Genomic DNA, 10030 nt, shown 5'->3' with positions numbered 1-10030 from the left:
ATGTCGAATGAGACACTGCGTTAAGTTAGGCCTGGCAGAGAGTGGGGACTGCTGCAAAGATTTTAAGCCAGAGGAGCAGTTTCTGTCACGTCTTTGCATTACGCGTAAGAGCATCGTACGCGTAATGCGAAGACGTGGGATCGTTCCCCACCTGCGGCAAGTTGTTTTTTCATCCACTTTAATTTCCATTAAATTATCGTTTCTTTATTTCATTTATTAAGCACAAGTAATTTCCCCTATGTTGTCCTTGGTGTCAGTGTCTGTTGGCTTCTTATGATATACCTACACACACACACACACACACACACACACACACACTATATATATATATATATATATATATATATATATATATATATATTGAAGTAGACGCGCGCATGAAGCGATTTATTGACGTTTCGGGGGCAGGGGTACAGGTACAGTTTATATACATGGGCATATCAACCAGATGCAGATATGCTTACATAAAAGCCGAAGAAAATGCGCCAACAGAATGTGTGTCAATCGTTCTGACGAACAGTTGAAACATGTCTAAACAGATGGCGTTTGCAAACACATCATTTCAATGTAAGCACAAAATATGAAATTCGAAAGAATTCTCGAGTGAGAGCAAAAACCATCACCGAATAGATGCTATGTCACTAATGAAGAGCAACAAATGAAAACAAAAGCTAAAAATAGTTACTTGCTAGTAAAAGGGCAATATAGTACCGTACTGGTAAAAATAAGGGAAACCAGGGAAGATCTGACGGGCTACGTCCAGGCAACTCAATTTTCCAACACTTTCATTCAAACCAGACGCGATGGTTTTCAGACTTATATATAAGAAAGGATTCACGGGCTTCTCTATCATAATTTGAATGAAATCCCGATTCAATCAACGTGATTTTCATCTCATCAAATGAGTGGCCAGGGAGATGTACGTGATTTGAGATGGGTAGGTTGGGCAACGTATTAGCGTGGGATGTGTGATTATTGAAGCGCAATCTAAAAGGCCCTTCTGTTTGTCCAATTTACTGATTCTTGCACTGTATGCATTCAAGAATATATATTACGTTTTTAGCATCGCAGTTGGAATCGTCTTCTATTTTTAAATGAAAATTTGAAGTCGTACTAGTGACCTGCTGCGATGTACACATGTAGGGGCAGGCTTTGCATCACGGTTTTCGACACGGATGGCTTCCGATGGCGTCAGGGCAGTCATCTTTAGATGAGGATGATATAGTATATCTCGAATTTTTCTAGCTCTACGGTGTACTACTTTAGGCGGTTCAGCGAAGATGTCTTTGAGGCGTTCACTTTGCAATACAATATTACAAGCGACATCTGGATGCCACCGGTCAGATGCCAGAGACAATGTATGGCTTTAGGCAACACCTGGGCACCCAGGATGTTCTCGTACAACTCAACGAGCTGGTAATCAAGCGCGCAACAAAGCAGGCACCGCGAGCGCTACTAGCGCTCGACCTCACTGGTGCATTTGATAAAGTCACCCATGGAAGTGTCCTCCGCAACCTACGCAACACGGGTTGTGGAGTAAAAACGTACAACTACATCCGAGACAACCGAACGGCCAGGATCAGAATAGCAGAGGAGACATCGCAACCGATTTCACTGGGGCACAGAGGAACGCCGCAAGGTGCGGTCTTTCCCCTCTCCTGTTCAACATGGCTCTCCTGCCGTTGCCCAAGCTTCTCGAATTAATAGATGGAGTGGGCCATGCCTTATATGCCGACGACATCACCCTCTGGACTGCGAGTGCAGGGTCGGATGGCTGGATGGAGAACACGCTCCAAATAAGTGGCTGACACAGTCAACAGCTATGCGAAGACCTGTGGCTTTTGCTGCTCGCCTGAAAAGTCGGAGCTCACCATTGTCAGACCGCGTTTATCAGAGAAACAAGCATAAAACATAGGAATCACTTTGGAAAGGATCCGTATGATCCCGGTTCCTCAACTCAGGATCCTGCGCCTCCTGATCCAGGCAGACGGCAAGGCAACGGCCATGATCAGAAAAATAAAGTTCATGTCTCACCAGATCTTGAACATGATCAAACGAGTGGCCAACAGAAGGAGGGGTCTGAAGTAATCGGACATCTTGCAACTCGTTCAGGCCTTTGTTACCTCAGAAAATGTCTACGCAGCGCCGTACCTGCAACTCCTCAGGAATGACATCTTACAACTGGACGCAATAATCAGGAAAGCCACGAAGCAGGCTCTGGGTATTCCCATAAATTCATCCACGACAAAATTACTTCAAATGGCAGTCCACAACACAGTAGCCGAGCTCGTAGAAACCCACCTATCCAATCAAAGGGTACGCCTTAGCCAGACCAAGGCGGGCAGAAGCGTCCTCCACAAGATCGGATGCCAAGAGTTCCACCACATCCGCCACGGCCAATTACCCGAAAAGTGGAGTGAGAACCTGGAATGCAAACGACTACCTCGCAACATGAACCCCACAAGGCACGCCGGACGACGCTACGCCCGGGCAAGAGCCATCTCCAGGGCCCTGGAGGAAGAATACTCTGTCCTATACACAGACGCCTCTCTACCGAAACGCTCCACGAGGGCAACAGTCGTGGTCACCGGGCTAGAAAAGCTGGTCACCTGCGCATCAATCTACACTCCGTCTTCGGAGGAAGCAGAAGAAGCAGCGATAGCTCTTGCACTCCTGCAACCTAACGTCACCAAGATCGTCACGGACTCACAAGCTGCATTCAAGAACTACAGACCTGGCTGGATGTCCCTTGCGGTACTAAGAATCCTCAGAAAACTACGCCTCCTGAACAAACAAACGAACTAGTTTGGGTCTCGGCCCACTCCTCAGTTGAGGGCAACGAATATGCTCATTAACACGCTCGAGCGCTCAACTCCCGGGCCACCGAGGAGGAGGCGAGGGGATGGCAACCCATCACCAGTTACATAGATATAGTAAAGTGTTAAAGGCACGGTAGGAAGACATTCCTACACCCCCACCACTCCTTGATCACAGCCGAACAAACAATATACAGGCCAGTCCAGGCAGGATCCTTTCCCGATCCCTGCCTCCAGAACAATATATACCCAGAAAGATGCAAGAACACATGTCCTCACTGCAATGCACTAGGCACCCTCCGGCACGTCATAGGAGAGTGCAATTTCTACAAAGAGCACCCCCCACCAATAACCATAAGTAACCCCCCTACTATCCTCACCCTTTACGAGAGATGGGAGATGATGCTATCCAGCCCCGCCCTGCAAGACCAGCACCACCGATCCACACGGGGCAGGCGGCCTTAGGATACGGAACCCGTGAAGAGGAAGCCACCCCATCAGGCGCTTAACATGCTCCATATCATTATGGAATAATAACGTTGTGCCTCTCTCTCTATCTCTCTCGAACATGATAGTCGCGCTGCTGTTAGATTTATTACATCTTTGGCAACGATCCTTGTTCATACCTGGCAAATTAAAATCTCCAATTAGAAAAACCTTTTTGTTTTGAAGTTCGCACATATGGCTCTGTAATTGAATTAAGTAGTCAAGCGACGCGTCCGGTGGTCTATAGAATGCATAAAGTATAAAATAATGACCCCAGCAAGATAATTTCATGCAAACACATTCGAGCACTGGGATGTCGTGAACGAGAACACAATCAATGGAGTCTTTCAAGAGAACTGCTACGCCGCCGCCCCTTGTAGCCGTGTCCTTGCGAACAACTTTATAATGAGAGAGAAATACCAAGCCATCGCTTATGTCATTTTTGTAATCAAGTTTCAGTGAGGCCTGTTATGTTCGGGTCACACTCCAACAATTTAATTTCAAGTAAATCCTTTTTTTTTGTACAGAACACTACGTGCGTGAATATTAACAATTCTTAAGCGTTGTTCACTACGTTTCACTACATTATTTTTCGGTAATGTGCTCAATGTTAGATCACATTTTGCTGCATTATTTTTCCGTAACGAGCTTAACGTATCGCTGCACAAAGAAGCCAAAGTTACAATCCGTTTGCTCAAGCTTTCAAAGGAGTCCGGTTCAGCGACTGCATCTGGCTTCGCGTAACCCGCCGGTTTGCTATCGAGTCGTCGTTTTTTTAAGCGGTACCCTATCGTTTCTTTCGTTCTCCCAAACATAGGCTACATTATTATGGTATGGCTTATCAAACGCCACAGAAACGCTTTCCTTGCTTTCACGATTTTCCTTCGCGCTTGCCCACAGTTTCTTCCTAGCGTCACGCACTCTTCTAGAAAAGTGCTCACCAATTGAATAATCTTTACTCATCAGTTTAAGTCCTCTTTTTAGTATTGCAGTTTAGTTTCTTGTGTTTAAAAGTTTTAGAATAACCAGCCGCGTGTTGTCATCTCTCTGCTTGCCTGGTCTATGAATTAGCTGAATAGGTAGACGTTCGAGTTCTAGAATGTCGTGAAAAATTTCTTTCTTCACGAACTCTTCCAGTGACTCACTTGTTTCCTCGTCACCTTCCGGAATGCCAGAAATTATGAGATTTGACCTTCTGCTATGATTCACTGGGTCATCTATTTTTGCCTGAAATGTCTGAATTGTAGCACTCAATGCGGCCAACGTGATATTGGTAGGACGCTACTTTGTCCTCTAGGTTCGCTAATGCATCTAATTTCTTGTCGATATCCACCAATCGGTTCTCTTCTATATCTTTGATATCAGCTGCAATATCCTTGAGCTGTATTAAAATAGGGCTAGGGATCGATTCATTGTCTCCCCCCAGCAATAACAATTTCCTCACGGAAAACGTGACAGCATGAAACACGCAACGAAGCCGTGGCCATTGCAGCACGAAGAGCAACAGGTCCTTAGAACGAAAGCATTGTCCGTAATTCTTTCTTACCTGCACAAGGTAGACGAACGGATTAGTGTTGCGCCTGCTTGTGATGCTTCCGTGCCCAGTGACTGCGAAACGAGTGTGAAGCCTATTTATAGTCCAGTTGCACTCTGTCGCCACCTGGAGTACCGGCGCACAGTACTCTGTGCACGTCGACGTAGCAGAATGGCGCGGGCACCAAGGTAAATATACCTGGTAGCGAAGCTTCCATAGGAACCCATAGGTTCCAAACATGGCGGTTCATTGGCGGTTCAAGGGGCGGGGCTTAGCACCATCTGTATGTGGTGGGGACATTTCCGACAGAAGAAAAGAATAATGTGACACCATATCCGTTAGAAACAGAAGCGACATCCTTTTGTTTTCGAAGGTGCGAAATTTGTTTTGTTGGCCTGCCTTTAGAGTTATACATTCAAATGCGCCGCTATTCGATTTGATGGGCGTTTCGAGCTTTCAGTGCGGAAAGCGATGCAGGAAAGTCAGCCGTACGGTTGCCGAAATCGCACGTCTGCAGAGAACATACTTTCCTAGGAGGCCAACGAAAGCTTTAGGTGTAGAGAGCTGGTCCTATCGTAGGATGCCAAGCTCGTCGGCCAGCGCAGTCGCACGAAAACAACTACACAATTATCTGGCGGTCATAGCTCACTAATTTTGACGGAACAGGTGAAGAAGCGATGAATTTACCCGCGTCACCAAACTCAGACAAACTTCGACAAGCAAGAAAGCACAGCGCGTGAGGGGGGTGTATTTCAATAGGCGAACTTTACGAGCGCGCCTTTCTGCACATTTCAAGAGGCGCATTGCATAGCGAGTGATAGCGGCGTCAACGCCCCCTGTAACGATGGGCGCTGAAAAGAAATGTATTTATTCATAATAATAAAATTAAATAAAAATGTATTTTCTTAAGTAGTCAAGAATATATAAAATTGAACAGGAATTTTATTTTCGTCGAATGAATCTAACTGTGTCTCGCTTGAAATAAAAAACACTTTTTTTTTTCTTTTCCAATGTTTTTTCCCTCCAAACATAGTCGAGCTTCAATCGCTGCTCCCATAACGACCCTTGCTGATGTCGGTGACAATTTGTACTGAACCGCTTTTCACCCGAATCTTCCCGGTCTATTTGTTACTCGAAGATGATGATGTCGATCAAACGCGTGGTCGAAAAGGTCGCGAAGCTGCTGCTTGAACGTGTCCCAGTTGATGAAATCACCCTCGTATGTCCGAAACCAAACGCGACGGGTTCTATCGAAGTAATATATGACGTTGGCCAGCACCAGAGCTGGATCCCAGCCTCTTCTGTTTGCCGACACGCTCGTACACGCTGACCCACTCTTCCACGTCAACGCCATTTACTCCGGAGAAGGGCCCGGGATCGTGGGGCTGTGGGAGGGCGACAAACTGGGTGGTGGTCGCAGGCGTAGCTGACAGCGACGTGTCGTCACCTGGCCGCATGGTAGCAGACTCGAGGTGGCGTCCGCTACGAGGCTCCTTCGTCAGAAGCACCCAGCATCTCCACCAAATGAGTGTTACGTGGAAGTATAGTATGGAAGCTATTTACCAGGTGCATTTAAAAGGTGTAGCAAGCACTCGCCAACTTGGAATCCAGCCAACATTAAAGGGACACTAAAGGCGTATACAAAGTCGACTCGGACTGTTTAAATACCATTCCAGAAACCTCACAATGCTTTTTTCTTGCCAAGAAGAGATTTAGTTTATGAGAAAAATGCTTCTGAAGGGTCCGAATGCTTTGTTCGAAATTCAAATCTCCCGCCACCCAAACGGGGGAGTGGTGACGTTGCATACGCCATCATCACCCTTTGCGGCCAGCGGTGAGTAAAACGACGCCCGGCAGAAGGTGGTACCGAGGCAAGACAGATCAGTCTACTCGCCGCTGCAGCTGTTTTTTTGGTCAAGGGGCGTAGACCATTCGGGCATCCCGCGACATCACATTGAAGTTGAATTCTTCGCTACTTGCAGTTTCTCCAAGTTTCGCGAGCCAGTAAAACCAGCGCAGCACTACACGATAACGAAACTACTGAAACGCCAAAGCGTGGGCTTTGGCGTTTGGCAAAGAGTTGATCGAAAACGAAACCTCTTGACCGCCCGCGTCGTTGTCAAGGGCAACTTCAATGAGTTCCTTTTTCTGAAAATGAAATAGAACTGGACCAATACCATTTTATTTCATCTTATAATACGATACAAGGATGTTTCCTGCAATGAGTGGTTGAGTATTAGTGACAGAATTTAACTGAGGAGTGCTTTTGTCATCGGGCAAGTGCTTAAATGTCCCGGGGGAGTCTCTAATCATGTCCTGCAGTCACCTCAATTTCTCGGTTATTAAGCCTCTGTTCGCAATAACATTGACACCTTAGAGATTCTCGGGCACTAATCTATCACTTTCGCTTGACTCAGTGTTTGCCTTTAGTGTCCCTTGAAGCAAGGCACGTTGCCGTCCTCAGATCAGCCAGGTGTCGCCTATGGGTACGCCCCACTAAATGAGATGAGGCGGCCTCATCTTCTTCGAGTAGCACGTTGCAATGTATAGAATATTATACATTAACTGCGCGAGGTGTTGTGTGTCCGCTCGTTAGTTCACAGTTCGTTAATTCATTCGTTCGTTCGGGCTATTTACTTACATTGGCAGAAATCATCGACGGTTTCTGCACAATTATGTACTGCGTGAGCATTAGGAGTCTCAAAGAGGAAAATTTTATATATATATATATATATATATATATATATATATATATATATATATATATATATATATATATATATATATATATATATATATGTGTGTGTGTGTGTGTGTGTGTGTGTGTGTGTGTGTGTGTGTGTGTGTGTGTGTATGTGCGTGTGTGTGTGCGTGTGTGCGTGCGTGTGCGCGTGCGCGTGTGCGTGTGTGTGTGTGTGCGTGCGTGCGTGCGTGCGTGCGCGTGCGTGTGCGAAGTGAGAGTCTGCCAGAATCCGGTAGTTGAACAGGCATATGTAGGTTGAGGACCCATGTAGGAAATAAAGCATCGTTTTTTTCGTACATGCGTCCTCAACCTACAAGTGCCTATATATGTGGTTGAGTACCAGTGACTATGCGTATATATATATGGCATTTTTTTGTACATATGCCAACGTTAGGCCGCAACAATTAAAGTATGTAGCGGCACGTGCACACCCACCCTACACTTAGAGAATTGTTTAGTTGCACCGCCCAGGTGGCACTCGTTCATTTCTGCGGCGTCATGGGGGAGACGACCTTCTTTCAGTATCTCTTGGGAAGTATGTTTTGGCGCACGCGGAGGCACTGACAGATGATGTGGTGCGGTTTCTTGGATGCAGCCTCTTATCGTACCTTGGTCACCGACTCGATGTAGCTCAACTGTAATAGTGTCAGAAAACCGCCTAAAAACGGTTCTGGTATACACGCCGTAGCTTGTTGGCTTCATCCATTCGTGTACATTAGTTAGCGAAAAGTCTGAGAGAGTATATATATATATATATATATATATATATATATATATATATAAGGGAAAGGTAGGGAAAGGTAGGGAGGTTAACCAGGCTGAGCCCGGTATAGGCTCCATCCACTGGGGAAACGGGAAAGAAGATTGAAAGAGAAGGAAGAAGGAAGCTCACATCTACACGGTTAGGCACACAAGCATTCACCACTCAATCAGCAACAGGCGGTCATATAGGCTAGTGCGTGTCAAGAAACGCACCAACGCCTTTATGGGCTTGCACATAGATGCACGCGGCCACGAAACCAAGATCTTCTCTGTGAAAGGACGGTCGTCTAAGTGCTCTCAAAGCTGTACGAAGGACACTCTGCTCGTCTTCACACACACAGGGCAGTCACACAGAATATGGTTGGTCGTTTCTTCCATGCCACATCTGCTGCAAATGGGACTGTCCACCATTCCAATTAGGAATGAGTATAGGCGTTTGCGAAAGAAACACCTACTGGCAAGCGACACAGTAGCGTTCCTTCCCGTCGGTTATAAACAGGTAAAAGTTGCAAGGTCATATGCGGGTCCATGGCATATAGGCGCTGGTCGGTGAACATCAGCGCGTTCCATTTTCTTACAGTAATAATATGAGCATCACCGCTGAGGTGCCGCGCTGCATCCATTCTCGACAATGTTATCGAGGTGCTTTCAGATATATCATGTGCCTCTCGGGCAGCTTTGTAGGCACTTTCATTGCCAGCAATGTTACAGCGCCCGGGTATAGCCACTGAAATACAATGTCGTGGCCTCTGTCCACTGCTTGATGGTACCGCAATCGTATATCTGCTACCAATTTTTTTATGTGGGCTGTGGCGCAGAGGAGAAGGAGTAGATTTTAATCAACAGAAAGGAGGAGAGGTCGGCCTGGAGAGCGTGTCTCTAGCCTGCTACTCGTCACTGGGGAAAGGGGAAGTGGGAAATACAGGGAAAGGTAGGTGGCGGGTGATTATGTGGCGCAGAGATGATAAGAGCGATTCTATGGCTGCCTTTGATTCACAGATTACAGCCCAGTGATTTCGTGGTTGTTGCTGCACATATAGCACTTCGCTACGAAGTGCGGAATGTTCGGATCCTGTGGATGTTATGACGTGGCTGATCTTGAACTTCTTGCACATTGAAATCGACGCTATGAGTACCGCACCAGTAGAGCTGGTTAGAGTCGAAGAGCCACCTGCATAAATGTGTGCTTGATTGGAGTATGAATCATGCAGGAGATGTAGAGTGGCTTGATTCAAGACACAAGTTGACAAGTCGGACTTCTTTCCAACTCCTGGAATGGGAAGCCGCACTTGTGGCTGCCGGAGACACCACAAAGGACAAGGTGATCTTGCAACAGGCGTGAAATCGGATGGAAGACACGATCGGTGCTAGGCTGCAATACCCGAAAAAGTTGCCTCTGGTCTACTTTCCAAAAGAGAAGCAAGGCGTTAAGACTGGGGTCGGGAAAGGCGACGAAGATGGTTTCTAAGGGTATCTGTGGCGATATACGCACTGGTGGGATGTTTCCTAGTGATGGCAATTGTTTCGGCTGTTGGAGCGCATCACGGTAGACACAGATTTGTTCGAAGCGCTTGAGCTTGCATGCTGTTGCGTACTCCAGGGTAGCGTATCGTATTCCTGCCGAGTAGTAGCAGCGCCTGCCTATCGAAGCTCGACCGACGTTACTTATTGGGTAGCGTGGCGTTGTCG

This window comes from Dermacentor variabilis, chromosome 1, assembly GCF_050947875.1.
Source record: "Dermacentor variabilis isolate Ectoservices chromosome 1, ASM5094787v1, whole genome shotgun sequence".
Lineage (NCBI taxonomy): Eukaryota > Metazoa > Arthropoda > Arachnida > Ixodida > Ixodidae > Dermacentor > Dermacentor variabilis.
The sequence above is the reverse complement of the archived record's forward strand: the minus strand, read 5'-3'. Positions refer to the sequence as shown.